The sequence below is a fragment of the Littorina saxatilis genome, linkage group LG3 (genome assembly GCF_037325665.1).
Source record: "Littorina saxatilis isolate snail1 linkage group LG3, US_GU_Lsax_2.0, whole genome shotgun sequence".
Classification (NCBI taxonomy): domain Eukaryota; kingdom Metazoa; phylum Mollusca; class Gastropoda; order Littorinimorpha; family Littorinidae; genus Littorina; species Littorina saxatilis.
Genome location: NC_090247.1, coordinates 11521726 through 11541298, shown reverse-complemented (window position 1 = coordinate 11541298; position 19573 = coordinate 11521726). Strand labels below are relative to the sequence as shown.

The following is a 19573-nucleotide window of genomic DNA, read 5'->3' as shown; positions in this document are numbered from 1 at the left end:
ACAAACAAACTGGTTCGCCTGACGGTCTGAAGATGACGAAAAGGTCGATCCCAGTTGAAACTAGGCTTGCTCGTGACTCGTTGGTTTTCCCCATCCAGTTCATGTTCTTTGAAGTGTTCGGTAAATATACTCTGCCTCGACGTCCTTGGACATCTTCACCCGGAACCCGGAACGTCTGCAATTAACAAACCTTGGTTCAGCTCTATAATTGGTTCATACAATCATAGAACTTACTGAGTGGTTTGTTCTGCGGCTGGTCTGGTCCTTCTCCCATCGCAGTGACCAGCTAAACAAAATAAAACAACTGAGCCCAAAGTGCTCTAATCCAAACGTTCAAGTTGCCGCCACATCACGGCTTCCACTTGCACAACAACTACATAACACGATACATGCATCATATTACGATATTACAGAACAACAAGAAAATATTTGCGGTAACGACTTGACCGTTGCGAAATCTCCCGGCTGGCCATTTGGTTACCAGCTGAGTTGACTGCGCAGGCGAAAATCGGAAAGGCTTTGGCAAGCTTGACTTGAATGAGCTACTCACCCTTCGACGTAAGTTATTCTGCTATTAATGTGACACGCGTCGCATGCTGTTTCTTGACCAGCGAATTAAGACGTTCGTCAGCCTGCCCGTGCGCCTGTCCTCGTGTCTCAACGCAGAATGCCAGATCGCCGTTCCTGCCTCCTGATAATTGGCTGCGCTATACGTGACGCGAGAGACTTTTCACACGTCACTAAAGAAGACCCTCACGCACCGTCTCCTTCTGGTCTCGGTACCCTCATGCGCCGTCTCCTTCCGGTCTCGGTTAGATCGGATAAATACTATTGACTAAACATGACTAAACACTGCAAACCACTGCAATACACAAACTTATTTTCTGAATCGCGTTCCGCGACAACTTTTAGAAGAATTCCATCATGTGAGAAGGATAAACATTTGATCTTTGTTCATAACTTTACACAAATCAGACTGCAAAGATCTGATGTAAGGTTATGAACTGTGCATGCACATGCAACCTATGGAAAATTTGGATTGGTGATCAGTTCCACCCTCTAAATGTTGTACAATTAAAACATAACTATTTAGAGAATATTAATAAGGAATAAGGGTGAAACTTTCATTGCTGTTCATAACTTTACACAGATAAGTTTGCTGTAAGATAATGAACTGAGTAAACACACCAAAGTCATAGAAAAGCTGACAATTGTGAAAAACAGAAGTTTCAACTTCTGAACTCAGCACAAATAAAAGGTAACCTTTACAAGAATTCCATCAAGTGCGGAGGATAAAACTTTGACCTTTGTTCATCACTTTACACAAATCAGACTGCAAAGATCTGATGTAAGATCATGAACTGTGCATGCACATGTAATACATGGAACGTTTTGATTGGTGATTAGTTCCACCTTCTAAACTTTGAACAATTAAAACAGAACTATTCAAGAAATATTGATAAGTGAGATAGAGAAAACTTTGGTGTTCGTTCATAACTTTACACAAATCAGGTTGCAGAGATCTGATGTAAGATGATGAACTGTGCATGCTCATGTGACTTGAAGACATTTTGTAATTAGTTGAACATCCCAGATTTTTAACTTGACACAAGTAAAAGGTAACTGTTTAAAAAATTCCAATCAATGACAAAGGAAAAAAAGTTACCTTTGTTCATCACTTTACACACATTTGGCAATAGATGCTTGCTGTAAGGTTATGAACTACGCCAATTAAGTAATACTTTAACAATTAGATTAAGGCATTTTTTTCATGACTGATTTCTAAAATAACAAAAATCGCTATCTCCAGATGAGGCTGGTGGTATCAGTTCATTTCCAGATGAGGCTGGTGGTATCAGTACATCTCCAGATGAGGCTGGTGGTATCGGTACATTTCCAGATAAGGCTGGTGATAGCGGTACATCTCCAGATGAGGCTGGTGATACTGGTACATCTGCAGATAAGGCTGGTGATAGCGGTATATCTCCAGATGAGGCTGGTGGTATCAGTACATCTCCAGATAAGGCTGGTGATAGCGGTACATCTCCAGATGAGGCTGGTGATACTGGTACATCTGCAGATAAGGCTGGTGATACTGGTACATCTGCAGATGAGGCTGGTGGTATCGGTACATTTCCAGATGAGGCTGGTGATAGCGGTATATCTCCAGATGAGGCTGGTGGTATCAGTACATCTCCAGATAAGGCTGGTGATAGCGGTACATCTCCAGATGAGGCTGGTGATACTGGTACATCTGCAGATAAGGCTGGTGATACTGGTACATCTCCAGATAAGGATGGTGATACTCGTACATCTCCAGATGAGGCTGGTGATAGCGGTACATCTCCAGATGAGGCTGGTGATAGCGGTACATCTCCAGATGAGGCTGGTGGTACTGGTACATCTCCAGATAAGGCTGGTAACACTGGTACATCTCCAGATAAGGCTGGTTTTATCTGTACTTCTCCAGATGAGGCTGGTGATACTGGTTCATCCCCAGATGAAGCTGGTGGTAGCGCTACATCTCCAGACGAGGCTGGCAATACTGGTACATCTCCAGACGAGGCTGGCAATACTGGTACATATCCGCGGACGAGCAATCAGGAAAGTATTCCATGTATATATGAATGTTTTGCACAATATGCCGACACAAAGTTTCCCTGAATGTCACTTCTTCGTGTGCAGCCAGGTGAAGGCTGGCTGCTTTAAAGAAACAATTCCCATCTGCAGAGATCTCTTGACGCTCCATTCCATTAATTTCAAGTCGTCGGTTCAGCCTCTCGTTGTTAATGCGAAGAGCAAGTTGTCGCAGATTGTTCTCTGTTCTACTCGCATCGATAGCAGCGGATAGGGCAGCTTCCTCAGCACCTATACACACAAAGTCAATAACCACTATGTTATCAAAAACCGACTTTGACACCTCTCTCTCCTCTTTCTCTCCCTCTCATTCTCATTTCATCCTTATTCATACACTAACAGCATTGTTAGCACTCAAAACATGTGGTTTGTACTTTGTTCACGTTCCAGAAATAATGAAACATAGTACTTAACATAATAACTATACTCATGGTGTAAACAAAACCACAATCCGTATCATTTGTATCAGTACTCACCAGTATTTGATGGAATATCAGCATCAGCAGATAATAATGCTGCCAGAGTCTCCTCATCATTGTCAGACCATAATGATTCATCGTCCATCTATTCTTGGTTGCACAATACTGCAAACAATGGGCGCAATATACTGGATTATTCTTTTATTTCTTACATTTCTTAGTATTGAACTTATTTCATGGATATAATGAACTATTACAACACCAGCAAATGTCATAACTTGTAGAGAGAGAGAGAGAGAGAGAGAGAGAAATCTTGTGCATAAGACTTGATTTTCACAACAAAACTTTATAAAATAAGTCACAGCATAAAAACAACTATGATTTAGATATGCCCATGTAAAAAAAATGAAAGTTATTCAGAAGTTCAACGGAAGAATACTTTCTTCAATAAGAACTGTTTCATTCATGTGTGGGTGTTAAACACCTAACGGTTGCATATAAAGTAAGAAATCAGAAGAATTAGAATATACTTACAGAAAATCGTGAACAGGTCCAGACAATATTGTGAGTTGTTGTCTCTTGGTACAGTGGAACCCCTCACAACGACCCCCCTCTCTAAGGACTAGCCCACGACCCTTTTTTTTTTAACCGATGTGTTTCCTTATAATATAGTTGTCACCAGTGTAGCGACCACCCCGCTCTAACGTCTAAGGACCGACCTAACAGCTTGTGTAACGACTTTGTCAGACAAAGCCAAGACTCAGTCAGCGTAACGCATCACTGACAAACCGGTTATAACCAGTTATAACCGTCTTGCGTAAGCAAAGGCACTAATTAACCGCTGAGAGGTTGGGTGGGCTGAGTAAACATCACAAACCAATCATCGAGAAAACAAACTCACGTGACCAACACACACCGTTCAATTCAGTCAGAATAGACAGTCTTTGGACAGAAGAGCAGTGGAGATCGACATGGCGTCTACAAAGAAAATAAAATATTTAACTCTCGAAAATCGAGTGAATGTTGTGAACAGACACAAAAAGGGAGAAACTGCCATCGCGATTGCAAAAAGTCTTGATGTTGGAAAATCGCAAATTCAAAGAATTATCTAACTCCAAGAAAACATTCTGAAAAAGGTGGGGAAGTGGTGACAAGGCAGTGAACGCACTCACCATGCACTGACATCATACGAAAGCAGCCACACAAACACAGCACAGAGGCAGAGGCTGGTGTGCAGATGCTTTGTGAGAATAAGTGTTGAAAACCAGTTTGAACAAGGCGCGTAAGGCGAAAATACAACATTTAGTCAAGTAGCTGTCGAACTCACAGAATGAAACTGAACGCAATGCAACGCAGCAAGACCGTATACTCGTAGCATAGTCAGTCCACCGCTCATGGCAAAGGCAGTGAAATTGACAAGAAGAGCGGGATAGTAGTTGCGCTGAGAAGGATAGCACGCTTTTCTGTACCTCTCTTCATTTTAACTTTCTGAGCGTGTTTTTAATCCAAACATATCATATCTATATGTTTTTGGAATCAGGAACCGACAAGGAATAAGATGAAAGTGTTTTTAAATTGTTTCAGGTGTTTTTTTTAAATGCATAACACAATTGTGAGAAAGCCCTTGACTGATCTATTGTGAGGTTTTCTTTGTAAACTTGCAAGTTGTGTCGCTTTGTTTGATTGCCGTACTAAATGAAGATACACAGATAAAAGAAAGTCTTGCACGTGGAGGACGGAATATGCTTTTGGTTTTTGACAAGACAAACTTTACTCATTAGAGCTTAAAGGCACAGTAAGCCATCACAGATACTATCAGGCTTTTACACACAGTTTGAACGCTCACCGAACGGGAACATCCTAGGTGCCCTACGTAAAGAGCTAGCAATTTTAAAAGAATTTCCCGCAGTGGGGCACTGCGGTTATGAAATTAAAGGCCCATCCTGTTTTTGGAACCGCAGGAGCTTTCTAGTTTGCTGTTAGGTAGATTTTTGGTTCCTCTTTCCTGTCATGCTCTCTTTTTCTTCATGAATTCTTTTCTTTTTTCTGCCTTCTTGCTCATTCACCTGTATTTTTTCCAAAAATCTCTTCTCTTGCCGCTTGTCTCGCGATTCATGTATAGTTTAATCTGTTAGTGTTCTGATGTAAGTCCAGCAGTAGATAGGTTAAGCCTATTTTAACATACTGGAAACTGGTAATCTTCCAGTAGGTATTAATTTAGTTTTACTAAAGCCTGCTGGGACACAAGTAATGGGTTAGTGCATTTGTAAACAGGAATCGCTTGACAAGTGGCCCCCTTCATCCCCCCCTTCCTCGTCCTGATATGGCTCTGCGTAGTCGGCTGGACGTTAAGCAACAAATAAACAAAAATTTAAAAGAATTAATTTTGCGGATCTAAAAAAAAGATAGCCCGGAAGCAGGGTCACGCAAGGTCGTGGTTCTCGTAGCAGACGACGCTGCCTGGCGCCAGTTCCTCTGAACCATTAACCGCCACTGCTCTAGTTCGCAGCCGTTTCAAAGTTGCATTTCAGATTCAAAGGTACCCAATAACGTGCTATTGCAGATAAGCTTACAGAGATTTGCATTGAAATGACAAACTGGCGGCTAAATTGTGAATAAAGGGAAACTGGATTACACGGGTTCACGATGGCTCAGAGGTCAGATAAACCACGCATAAATAAATTCTCTGAAAATTGCTCGCTCTTTACGGAGGGCACATAGAATGTTCTCAAGCGGTGAGTGTTTAAATGAAATGGTGTTTGTACTGTGTGTAAAAGCCTGACAGTATCTGTGATGGTTTACGGGAGGCTTACTGTGCCTTTAAGCATAAATTCCTTACCTTTTGAACCAAAATGTCATATCACAGATCCTCCAATCTCCACCAAAAGTCTTATTTTTCCCATGTAAAAACCGAGACAAACATGTGGTGTCTGATATACTGGGTAATATGATGAGGAACGTACCTTTAAAGGCCCAGTCCTTATTGTAAAAGCAGTTCTGCTCAGCTGGAATTTGGTGAATTTGTTTTTTCTAAAGTTTTTTGTTAATGAAGTGAATTCGCAAACATAAAAAAATTGAAATTTGTTGTGCACACAAAGCATTCAGGCTGTGCAACGACATGCTTCAGGCTAACATAAAAAAAACCACCAGAACCGGCTCTGTAATCTGGTTTGCCATACTGTTGACTCGGTGAACCAGATAGAAGTTGCCAGACTCACAAATGAGCGTTGTAGGTCGCTGTTGTGAATGAAGACGCCAAACTGACCACGGTAAAAGTGGAGGTTGCAGACTGACAGTGATCCCGTCTTCATTCACAACAGGGACAGTGGGACTTGCCAAACTGACCACGGTAAAAGTGGAGGTTGCAGAACTGACAGTGATCCCAAGTCCCACTGTCCCACTGCCAACTGCCACCCAGCACGCTCACAAAAAGGACGCCTAAAAAAAGGGTACGAACAAAGCTCAGTGGCCACTGCGCCCTGAGGGCTTTTTCACGTGCGATTTTCATCGCCGGGTACAGTCCTCTATTATTCCACATGTAGAAATGAAATTGCCTGTAAAGTCGACCACAGTCTGATTATAAAGTTAGGGTATTTCGTCTATTTCATACTTGGTGTACACAGTTCGAGGTTTATAATGGAGCGGTAGACAAACGACCCCGATTTAATCCTTCAAGATTGATATCCTTGGGGTTATTTGAAGAACGTAGTATACCATAAACAACCTTAGACAATCAGTGACTTGAGTACAGCCATTACAGGCAGGAGCAGGGCATCCCCATGGAGGATTGCGTTCCTGTCATCGGTTAATTTTGCGCAAGTGTGACTCTACAATGAAGAGGTCATTTCTCCAGTCAATCGTGTTCGGCGAATATCTTCATGGTTGTTGTGCATGAAATTCACTTAGGACACTGTTTGTAGGTTTCATGGTTCGATTTTTTTAGCTTCTTTCAAAAGTTTTCCAAAGTACCCCTCCATTAAACCTGTAACCTCGCAACTTTGTTGACCTTCGTCATGCATAAGCTGAAGTTAATAAACACCAAATGGTAACTAATTCGGTCAACGGTCAAGTTATATTAAGAACAAAATTGGGTTGAATTTTTTGTGTCACCCTCTATATTCTGTTTGTATTTTTGCAGGCAGGGGTGGAGTTGTGATGATGCGGCGACGGTTGACTGAAGACACACGAACCAGCATTCTTCGGAAGTGTTTGCCGCCATTCAATGTGAAATAATGTTGATTTGTGATCCAGACATTTATATATATATTCTCAGCTCAGACGTGTGCTTTGAATTCTGATGTTTAAGAACAAGAGACAAACTTGAATAAAGCCTTACGAAATACATGATTGTAACTGGAGCAAAAGTGTGTGTGTGTGTGTGTGTGTGTGTGTGTGTGTGTGTGTGTCTGAAGTGCAATAATAATAATAATAATAATACGAATATTTATAACGCGCACATATCTCACCAACAGGCGACTCAAGGCGCACATACACTCATTCACACACGGAGACTTAAAGGCATATGTACTCGATGACTATACACGCTAATTGCTTTACCAACAGCTGGAGACATGCTAAATTAAGTTCCCTGCAAAATATTGTGGTCTAGGACCCCTTCAATGTTGAGATATGTTAATTTTCATTTTGATCTGGATCGTCCTATTTATAGATTTGGCAACACATGTAACGTTGATGCAAGGGAGCTAACACCGCGGCTTTGTTGACATCCTCACTTTTTCAGAGGCTAGAACAAGCTGTAATGCATGTATTATGGTCCGCGCATGGTGACATATCGTCATTATATGGTCTTATGGTGCGTTTGACATCGATTATGGGCAAACTACACTTTGTAAACACGGGAGCGCGTACATATGCCTTTAAAGTCATTAACAAACACACACCATCAACCATTAAAATATGTACAGTTATTCAGGGTGGGATGGGGTGGGCAGTGTAGAATGAGTTTGGTGTGGGGAATGTTGAGCTTGAGGGAGTCGGCAGATGATCTGAGTGCTCGTGAAGGGACATAGAGAGAGAGTCGGAGAGATAGGCAGGGGCGAGACCATGGAGGCATTGGTAGGTGAGAGTGTTGATTTTGTATGTGATACGGGCAACCAGTGGAGCTGATTTAGGAGGGGGGTGATAAGATCTCTCTTTTTCTTTCGTAGGACAAGACGGGCAGAGCGATTTTGAATGCGTTGGAGACGAGAGATAGAAGAAGAGGGAAGACCCGCCGAGAGAGAAGACGTGAGAGAATGGTGGAAGTGACCAGTTTGGCGGTAGCATCTGTGGTGAGGTACTTGCGGATAGTGGCGATGCGGCGGAGTTGGAAGTAGCAGGTGCGAGAGACAGAAGAGATGTGTTGTTTCATGGATAGGGTGTTGTCTAGAGTGACTCCGAGGTTTTTGACAGCAGAAGACAGAGGGACAGAAGAGTCAGAGAGTTGAAGAGAGTCGGAGGTGGCTTTGGAGAGTTTGGATGTAGTGCCTATTAGGATAGCTTCAATTTTGTTGCTATTGAGCTGAAGGTTGTTTTCTGTCATCCAATTCTGCACGTCGGTGATAGTGTCAGAGATAGAGGAAAGAAGAGATTCAGACTGGTCAGGGGAAGAGCTGTTGTGAAGTTGAGAGTCGTCGGCAAAAGAGTGGTGGAGAACGTTGTGTCGGTCAAGGATGTGGTCAAGAGGTTGAATGTAGAGAGTAAATAGTACAGGCCCAAGGACTGAGCCCTGAGGGACTCCGCACTCAAGCCTGATGGGGTCATAGTTCAGTTTGTCAATGACGATGAGACAGAAAGCTAAAGCACAGATCCTTTTATCTAACTATCTATATCGTCCTTTTTTTTAAACTGCTGTGTTGACAAACGTTCTCCGAGCAAACGTCTATCAAATGGTTTTTTTCATCACATTGAAAGCATTTCTTTTGAGTAGAATGAAGCTGAATCAAAATGTAAAGAAAAAAAAGACCCATTGCTCAAAACATCAAGAAACCGGATGATTTTGGTTCGGTCGTAGACCTAAAAGCATTACCGAAGGGATTCATTCGAGGCCAGTGTATCGGTGCAATTTGAAAATCTGTGAAACCTCAGATATACAGTAACTATAAAACAAACAGAATTGTGATAAAAATAACCAACATTTGCAGTAGTGGGGTTTGTTTTTGCATCTCCTTCTTCACCCAACCCAACCCTAATTGATGTTCCCTAAAAGCGCTAAAAAACAGGCACACGTTAGTTTTTCGCCTCAGTGCTTATCCACATTTACAAATATTGTATCATTTATTTTTGGTCACCGCCCTTCCCTTTTCGGCTTCGAGTTCTGGGATGTTGATGTTTAAGTGGGCCTGAGAAAGTGTCAGTCACTCATACATAACCTGGAAATATAAAATCTCACTGAAAACACAGTGAAAGGAGGAACCAAAGCCAGTGTCAAAACATACAGGGGGAAGTATGTTGAATGATAATTTTAGCCAAATCAGAATAGCATGCAGGGGAGACCGGCACGTTGGCCTAGTGGTAAGGCGTCCGCCCCGTGATCGGGAGGTCGTTCGTTCGAACCCCGGCCGGGTCGCGAATTTGCGATTCCTAAACGCCCCACTGAACGACTGACGTCACGGCCGCTTCGGCCTTTTCCGGAGGAACACCGCGTGCCACTTCGATCGCGTTGCACTTGCAGTCATTCGGCGATGCCACCTTGATTATCATGAAAGAAATTAGTTTTTTCTTTTGTTACACTTACACATAGTTTTATGAAGATCAATTTCAGACTCGACAAAAGAATGGTTGTATCATGAGCGACTGTCACAAGCGAGAGGTGCGGTTCGGTCAGTAGGTCAGTCACTGTCGAACTGTTCGGTGCGAAGCACGGTTTTGTTTCTTGTAACTATATTGATTTCTTCAAGTTGTACTAATGTTTACGCTTTGCGCTGCGGTTTAATATGTGTGCTTGTTATTGGCTAAGTACGGTGAGCCCGCGCCGTTTAGTTTGCAGACCGTGCACATGTGAGCTTTGTGTAATCGCGTTTTCATCATAACATACCACCGTGCTAAACCGCTTTGGGGGAAATGGTTTAAAAAAATAAAATTAAAATAAAAAAAATAAACGGAATGCATCATGGTTGAAAAGATTGAAGGGTGGAGTTAAGGACACAAAATAGATGACAAAAATAAAGCAAACAAGAAAAATAACTGTAACCAGGAAGGGAGTCGAACCCGAGTCAGCTGACCTTCAAGCTGGAGCACAAACCACTAGGCTACGACAGCAACTGACAGACAGGGCTACAAAAGTGAAGGCATTTCAGGGTTACTCCGTCGTATGTGGCGTTTCTCGCGCATGAATGTTCTGTTACCAACTCTACGGCTAAGAAAGGTTGCATTTGAAGTTAAATGTCCACTAAATTATCAAAGGGAACACCATTTCTGAACAACACAACGGTTTGCGCTCGCCTCTCGCAGTCGTTCAGGTGAAACCAAATCGGCCTGCCTGATACAGCAGATATTTGAACACTTCCACGTCACACTGAAACACGTACTGAGCTACTGTTTAGTAACGTGATATGTTTTCAATTGTTCGTTCACTTATTGCTTTCAGATTTAACACACCAAGATGAATGAAACAGTGGCACGGTTTTCGTTGCGAAAATGTGCAATGGCAGTGCTACGCGATCGAAGTGTGTATTATGTACACGCGGTGTTCCTACGGAAAAGACCGAAGCGACATGTGACGTCAGTCGTTCAGTGGGGCGTTTAGGAATCGCAAATTCGCGCCCGCGCCGGGTCATACCTGAGACTTTAAAATTGACAATCTAGTGGCTGCTCCGCCTGGCGTCTGGCACTATGGGGTTAGTGCTAGGACTGGTTGGTCCGGTGTCAGAATAATGTGACTGGTTGAGACATGAAGCCTGTGCTGCGACTTCTGTCTTGTGTGTGGCGCACGTTATATGTCAAAGCAGTACCGCCCTGATATGGCCCTTTGTGGTCGGCTGAACGTTAAGCAAACAAACAAACAAACACAATAGCATGCAGGGGGAAAGAAGTCGCGTAAGGCGAAATTACTACATTTAGAGTCAAGCTGTCGAACTCACGGAATGAAACTGAACGCGCTGTATTTTTTCACCAAGACAGTACAGCTTCGTCAATCCCCGCGGGAAGGAAATCGCTCACCTCCCACGTGCAAAACGGTAGCGTATTGTGCTTAGCAGGGAAGCGCGCTTTTCTTTATTCTTGTTAACTTTTGGAGCTTGTTTTGAATACAACCTATCATATCTATATGTTTTTGGATTCAGGAAATGATAAAGAATAAGATGAAATCATTTTTGAATCTTCGTCTTATTCTTTTTCTGCGTTCGTGGGCTGAAACTCCCACGTACAAAGCACGAGTGGAATTTTACGTGTATGACCGTTTTTTTACCCCGCCATTTAGGCAGCCATACGCCGTTTTCGGAGGAAGCATGCTGGGTATTTTTGTGTTTCTATAACCCACCGAACTCTGGCATGGATTACAGGGTCTTTTTCGTGCGCACTTGGTCTTGTGCTTGCGTGTACACACTCACGGGGGTGTTCGGACACCGAGGAGAGTCTGCACACAAAGTTGACTCTAAGAAATAAATCTCTCGCCGAACGTGGGGACGAACTTACGCTGACAGCGGCCAACTGGATACAAATCCAGCGCGCTACCGACTGAGCTACATCCCCGCCCATTTTTGGATCGATTTCTTAAATTTTAATCGTAAGACTAATTAATCTATTTTCGTTAATTGTGATCACATTTTAAGAGTAAACATGACATATGTATATATTTGTAGATTGAGAATGTGATGAAGAATACGATGCAATCAATTTTAAATCTGTTTGCGAAAAATCGATTTTAATGACAACTTTAATGAGCAAACTCATTAAGTTTTAAGTCTCCAAGCTGAAATGCAATACCAAAGTCCGGGTTTCGTCGAAGATTACTTGACCAAAATTTCAACCAATTTGGTTGAAAAATGAGAGCCTGACAGTGCCGCCTCAACTTTCACGAAAAGCCTGATATGACGTCATCAAAGACATCAAAAAAACGAAAAAAATGTCCGGAGATACAATACTCAGGATCTCTCATGTAAAGTTTCATGAAGATCGGTCTCGTCTCGATTCCCCCCTCAACGTTAAAACATTTAGTCAAAACTTGACCAAATGTAAAAAGAAGGAAATAAAGCCGCTCTCTAGGCCACAGGAACCTTGGTTAAAATAACACAAAAATTTACCTCGAGCAACTGCAACTTGGCGTTAGTGTCTCCAAATGGAAGCTTTGGTCTGTGAGGAAGGGAGAATCTGGCAGCTCAAGCAAAACACCAGGATGAGTGTGTTTAAGCGTGTGTGCGTGTGTGTTGGTAGCGTATGGGTCGTGTGTGCGTATGTGTGTTGGTAGCTTGTGGTTTGTGTGCGTGAAGATGTGTGTGTTTGAATGCGAGTGTTGAAACGTACGTGTTGGTGCCTTGTGGTTTGTGACTCTAAATTGCATGAGCACACGCCTCCCACGGGAAGTAGTACTGCACCATTTGTGTGTGTGGTTGGCTGGTTGTGGTGTGTGTGTGCGTATGTGTGTGTCGAACCTGCCTACAACGTGAAGACGTAATGAGACATTTCATTCCTGGTGTGTGAATACAAGTTGGTGCCTTGTGGTGTGTGTGTTTCTCTAACATTTCATAAGCACAAGCCTCCCACGGGAATTAGTACTGCATTATTTGATGTGTGTGTGAAAATACGTGAGAACGTGACTCCTACATGAAGTTTACTGCATCATATTACGCATGAGAGAGAGAGAGAGAGTGTGGGTGTGTGTGTGTGTGTGTGTGTGTGTGTGTGTGTGTGTGTGTGTGTGTGTGTGTGTGTGTGAACGTGAGTCACATTAGTTATATTGAATCGTTTTACGCTTCTGAGTGCGTGTGCGTTATACGTCGCGCACGCGCGTAATAAACGCTGTATTTTACCGCCAGTTGCCGCGTGCTGTCAGGGGAATAGCACATTTTCATTTTCATGCAATATGATCCTTTTCCACCGGGTGTGTTAGTCCCAAGACGAATCTTCTGATTTACCACCACCTCGTGAAATCCGATCTACGACCAACATGGGAATAAGCAATACAATCGTGTAACAAGTTAAACCAAGAACGGAAGAAATAGTAAAAACAAGTGCGTTTTGTTTTACGTCACGTTATCTGCTTCCTTACAACTTTCCTCTTTGTGAATTTCTTGCTCAATTCCTTAAACCAAGACGCACAAAAAGACCGAAATAAATAAAATAATAAACGCTGAAAAAAAGTAGGGAATTGAAGCCTATAAATTGGTCCGATGTGTTCGTGTACGGGTGTGCAATGTGACAAACTTTGTTGTGATCATTTGTACGAGACTGATTTCATTCATAACAAGCTGGGTAAAAAACACACCAATATTCCTAGGTGACAATTCCAAGTGGTCAGTGGTTTTGAGCTCAAGGTGAAACGTTGCTTGTCGACGACAATCGGGTTGTTTGTTTGATCTGCAGAACCATCGCGGTTTGGGATTCGTGTTTCCGAGGACAACAATAGTAAACTTTCACTCTCAAAGACACATTCAATTTTGATAATTATCTCGATGACTCGTTATAAATTTGCAATTAAGCTAGGCAACACCGCTGGGTTACGACGAAGACCATGACGCCATTTTGCGAATCTTGTTCGTTTTGGAAGCGACTTCCAGGGATATTAAGCAGATATTTGTTATTCTAGTGTGTAGAACTGTGATTATGGATGATCGTAGTACAAGTGCTTTTGCTTTTGCGTGAGAAAGGTTGACTTGATAATAGAATTAGACTGAAATGTGGGCACACCTGATCGTCCCGATATTATCGCTCCGTCTGTCGCAGATTTGAAAGTGAATTTGAATTTCTCAAAGTTTTTCTCTCGTGAAAATGATTTTGACATCTTTTCCCGATTGTAAGCTGACCCTACAGCTGACTTTGTAAACCATGTTGCTGTTTTGGTAGTTTGGGCTTTAAAAGTTTGAATGATTTTTAAGTTTAAATCCCTACAGATCTTTCCCTTTAATTTCGATCACCGGTGATCGATGGACGTACCGGCGGTTTTCGTTCACTTAAAGATATCAAAAGATCACTAGAGACCTAATAAAAATAAGTAGTGTGAAGCGATATCAGGTCATTTAGTCAATTTCGGCTTGAAACTAAATTATGAACACAGTTTTAGAGCAAACATGACATCTTATCTATATGAGGCTTTGCCAAAAGGTGCTGGGGGGGTGCTTGGACATTTGTGACAAACTAAACCTTTTCAGTTGATTTTTTTTGGTGTTTTAAGTGATACATTAGTCTTTGATGAACACATTTGTGTAATAAAAGAATGGTTTGTGCATTTGGGAAATGTGTACGGTTTGATAATATGCCATAAAACGCCAATTTTGAGAAAAGCCACATGTGCAACAAAACTGACCACAGAAGCCATTAATATCATTTCATACAACTGGTAATGATTTATTTCTAGTAAACAGACCCTGCAGAAGCATTATCAGTCTTTAAAAGTACATTTGGAGCCAAATCTTGAATGCATTGTCACGTAATGTCGCAAAACGCTCAAACATCATAAAAGTCAAAACTGATACTTTCTGCTAAGTAACCACAAGAAGTATAAACCCTAAAATAAAATATAACACTTCAACAGAAACACTGACACATGTTAAAAATATCCCTAAAAGTTGTTACAGTTTGCTCAAACTAGTTAAACATGTTGTTGTAGGTGTCACGTGTTACAAAAATATTGATGGACATGAAAATATTCATAATATTTGAAATAACAACCAGAATGTTATACATACACTAACTTTTCATTTACAATCTAAAGATTAGGTTATTTATGGAATATGAAAACAGAAACAATAGCAAAACATGTTAAAAGCAAGTCATAACAGCATTCTACGTGTCACATGTTACACTGTGTGAGTGGACATGAAATTATTCAAAATGTTATAAATGACAACTGTGATATTAAATAGACCTTTAGGATACATTCATATTTTGAAGATTAGGTAATTATGGAACATCAAAGCACCACAAAAAAAGTAACATCATGTTCAAAACAGGTCAAATCTGCGTTCTACCTGTCACGTGTTACATGGAGTCAGTGGACATGAAATCAATGAAAATGTCAAAAATAACTACAATATTCAAACAGACATTTAGAATACAGTTTTAACCTAATGTCTATGTACATCTGGAACAAGGTTCTCAATCAAATCGAATTTTTTTAATTAGTTGTACGTAAAATCCTAGCAAAATCCAAATTTAAAAAAAAAAAACTTTGATTTTTTTTTATGTTGGGGAGGGGGGGGGGGGGTGGTGTTAAAACAATCTCATGAAAATATTCCTTCCCCCTGCTAACCCAAAAGCATTTTTTCAGCTTTGGCTACAATATTTACAAGGACATATATGTCTCCTCCTAAATCGTTGCACGGATATGAACGTATCGTCCTGAATCGTAACACGGATATTAACAAAAACAGAGGATCGAATTTTTCTTCAATCAAATTTGCCTCCAAAAGTAGCAAGCAGTTGTATATAGGTTACACAATATGCAAGATAATCAGAACTCGGAGTGTGTAAGCTATTTATCCCATTACTCCGACGTTTTCATTAAAAACACTTACTTTTTCCACTAAAACCTGCCCGTGCCTGTTTTCAGCTTGCCAAAAGCCTCCGCAGTCGAAATTCATGTCAATGAATTCATGCGCATAGCTAGTTCCCATTTGTCAGCATAATGGACGGCGTCATTCGACTTGTATGTAGACATTCAGTCATTCAAATTGCTTATAAAAAGGTCTGCTATCTGCTTTTACATTTTGAAAGTCATTTTAAAATATCCTTGTGTATCATGTATATGACATCGACTTTCGTTATACTCAATTCGGCATACCGGGTTTATATTTTTACCAGAATTGCGCACGATAATGGCAGCGCAACAAATTCAGTTCGGGCCGTGCTGGTTTGATCGTTGACCCAAGTCAGTTTGCATGCAGTGTTACTGTTTGTCAGTCGGGGATAGAAATGTTGGCTGTCATCGCGCTGTTATGTTTTGGTTTTCACACGTGGATCACTTACATATTCAGTCGGTCGGGTTTTGTGTGTGTGTGTGTGTGTGTGTGTGTGTGTGTGTGTGTGTGTGTGTGTGTGTGTGTGGCCGCCCTTCGTGGTCGGCTGGGCGTTAAGCAAACAAACAAACAAACTCTCTCTCTCTCTCTCATTCTCTCTCTCTCTCTTTCTCTCTCTCACTCTCTCTCTCTCTCTCTCTCTCTTTCTTTCTTTCTTTCTTTCTCTCTCTCTCTCTCTCTCTCTCTCTCTCTCTCTCTCTCTCTCTCTCTCTATATATCTCTCTCTCTCTCTCTCTTCAGGAACCGACAAGGAATAAGATGAAAGTGTTTTTAAATTGATTTCGAAAATTTAATTTTGATAATAATTTTTATATTTTTAATTTTCTGAGCTTGTTTTTAATCCAAATATAACATATTTATATGTTTTTGGAATCAGAAAATAATGGAGAATAAGATGAACGTAAATGTGTATCGTTTTATAAAAACTTTTTTTTTTTTTTACAATTTTCAGAGTTTTAATGACCAAAGTCATAAATTCATTTTTAAGCCACCACGCTGAAATGCAATACCGAAGTCCGGGCTTCGTCGAATATTACTTGACCAAAATTTCAACCAATTTGGTTGAAAAATGAGAGCGTGACAGTGCCGCCTCAACTTTCACGAAAAGCCGGATATGACGTCATCAAAGACATTTATAAGAAAAAATGAAGAAAAAAAGTCTGGGGATATCATACCCAGGAACTATCAAGTCAAATTTCATAAAGATCGGTCCAGTAGTTTAGTCTGAATCGCTCTACACACACACACACACACACACACACACACACACACACGCACACACCACGACCCTCGTCTCGATTCCCCCCTATACGTTAAAACATTTAGTCAAAACTTGACTAATTGTAAAAAGTAGTCCATCTGTAAACTCTGAATATGCAGATGACCTCCATAAATTATTCAATTGTACTCTGAAATCAAAGACAATGACCAATGACAGTTGAGATCGAAACTCGGTTGTGATGGGATATCCATAGGATATCCATAGGATATCCATATGGTTGTGATGGAATATTCAGAATAATCACCTCCTCAGCTAACAGAGATAAAGAGGCAGGTCATGGGATAATATAAGCTAATTCAATTCGTCGGGAGAAGAATTATGGGCAAGTGTCAAACATTAGATCTACAAAGTGTCAAACGTTACGTATAGATCTACACCTTACCCTGAACAGACAGTACAATATTTTCTCAACTTTACGGCTCGTCGTCTCCATGATTTTAATCGAATCGGTGACCGGAAACGCCAAAGAAGCAAAGCTAGTGGTTTCCACGCTTTTGAAAAAAATACTCGCGAAACTTCTTTGTGAAAATTGCAAAAATAACAAAATGTGTCAAACGTTACTTTCGGACATTAATCTCCATCGATTCTTTTTAGCTGCTAGATACAATAACTTCGCAAATTCTGACTCAAATGCAACACACTGCTTTTATTTCCTCGAACACGAAACTATCGTTTTCATCCAAAATGGCGGCCATTCAAAGCACCAAGACCGGCGAAAATCGAATCTGTAAACAAGTTGGTCTGCGGACATGAGGCCTTCGAAAATAACCGGGTATTTACTGGGCGAGGTTTTCGGTAAATTCTGGTTCTAATTACGATTGTTGCACATTCTACTAAGAGTTGCATGCTTAGACTGTATGAAATACGCTGATTAAAACCGATAAAGTGATGCAGACCATGAAAAATCAAAAATTTCCCGTGGACACCAAAATGTCCAAAATTTTTCGGGGCCGTTTCTGGTGTATGTTTAAAACATTTTATTTTTTATTTAACATTCACAACAACAACAGGCTTCAAAACATTAAAAAAAGCATTCATCAAACTCCCTTTTTCAAAGCACAATACATGTAAACATGTTGGGGTAATCCAGTTAATTACACTTGCTTTCCAAAAATACATGGGTCCGAAATGGCACCTTTTGGCAAAGGCTCATATATATGTTGGGATTCAGGTTGTAATAAGGAATATAATGAAATTAGGTTTGGATCTTTTACTGAAATGTTACAGCCCCAGTATGTCTCATGGTTTCAGAACGATTTAAATCTTCCCATGAAAAAAGCAGTTCTAACCTTATCGAACACACTTGCAATAGCATTTAGTTGCATGAAATGACACAGTTCGTTTGAATGGCTATTTAGCTGGCGTAAACCACACACCAGTTTGCGTGGTTTATCTAACCTCTGAGCCATCGTGAACCCGTGTGACCCAATGTCCTTTTTTTCACAATTTAGTCGTTTGTGATTTCAATGCGACTCGCTGTATCTGCAATAGCACGTTATTGTGTACCTCTGAATCTAAAACGCAACAAACGGCTGCGATTCACACGAACGTATCTGCGGTGGTTGGCTTCCCACAAGTAAGCGCTATGCAGAACATTCGTCTGCTACAAGAAACACGATCTTGCGTGAAGCGCTTCCGGGCTACCTTTTTTAAAATTGTCAAAACTTCGAATTGTACTGATCTTGTCTTGATGAAAAAAGAATTCTTTTATGATTTAAGAATGTTTGTGTTACAAGCTGTCAATTTATTAATAAGATTTTAAAAGTTAGTTTCAGCGCCAAAACGAGGCGGCCGATTTTGTTTCTCAAACCATCCGGCTGACCACGCAAAAATAAGTTCGTTGAAAAATGCTCGCTCTTTACGGAGGGCACCTAGGATGTTCTCAAGCGGTGAGTGTTTAAACGAAAGGGTGTTTGTACTGAGTGTAAAAGCCTGACAGTGTCTGTGACCAGAAACTGATGGTTTACGGGAAGCTGACTGTGCCTTTAAATAGAATTTTGAGATTTTTCATGAAAAAACTCATAAATTTTTTTTAAGCTTCCAAGCTAAAATCCGAACAAATACAAAGATTGCTTAACCAAAATGTCAATCTATTTGGTCGAAAAAGGACGTCATCACACTTTTGCCTCAATTTTCATGAAAAGCCACATATGACGTCTTCAAAGACACTTATCGAAAAAATGGAAACAAATGTCTGAGGGTATCATCTGGAAGATATTGTATGTAAAGTTTAGTGAAGATCTTTTGAGTAGTTTTTTGAGAATCGCTCTACACACCATCAGTCTCGATTTCTCGTTTATATTAACACATTAATAGTCAAAACTTGACTTAATGTAATGAGCTCCGCTGAACACAATCCGACACCAAAGAACGTCATTATCATGCTATTTTAGAATTACAGGAAGGCTGTAAACAAGCCAAAACACTCGTCCGAACTCGGAAGTGATAAGAAAATGTGCGGACGTTCAAAACACGTCGAGCGTGTTGGAACGACATGGCATCAAAGACAACATTCACTGCATCACTTCGAGTTTGGACGAGTGTTTTGACAGCAAGAAGCAAAT

General features: G+C 40.9%; 1 long non-coding RNA gene across 1 annotated transcript in view; it reads left to right on the top strand.

Moving 5' to 3' along the window:
• Positions 1-7400, top strand: part of LOC138961621 (uncharacterized) — a 177068-nt gene extending 169668 nt beyond the window's left edge. Inside the window, exon 2 of the long non-coding RNA XR_011454251.1 lies at positions 7195-7400. This is a non-coding gene — a long non-coding RNA (uncharacterized lncRNA). The remainder of the gene's footprint in view (positions 1-7194) is intronic.
• Positions 7401-19573: the final 12173 nt, after the last annotated feature.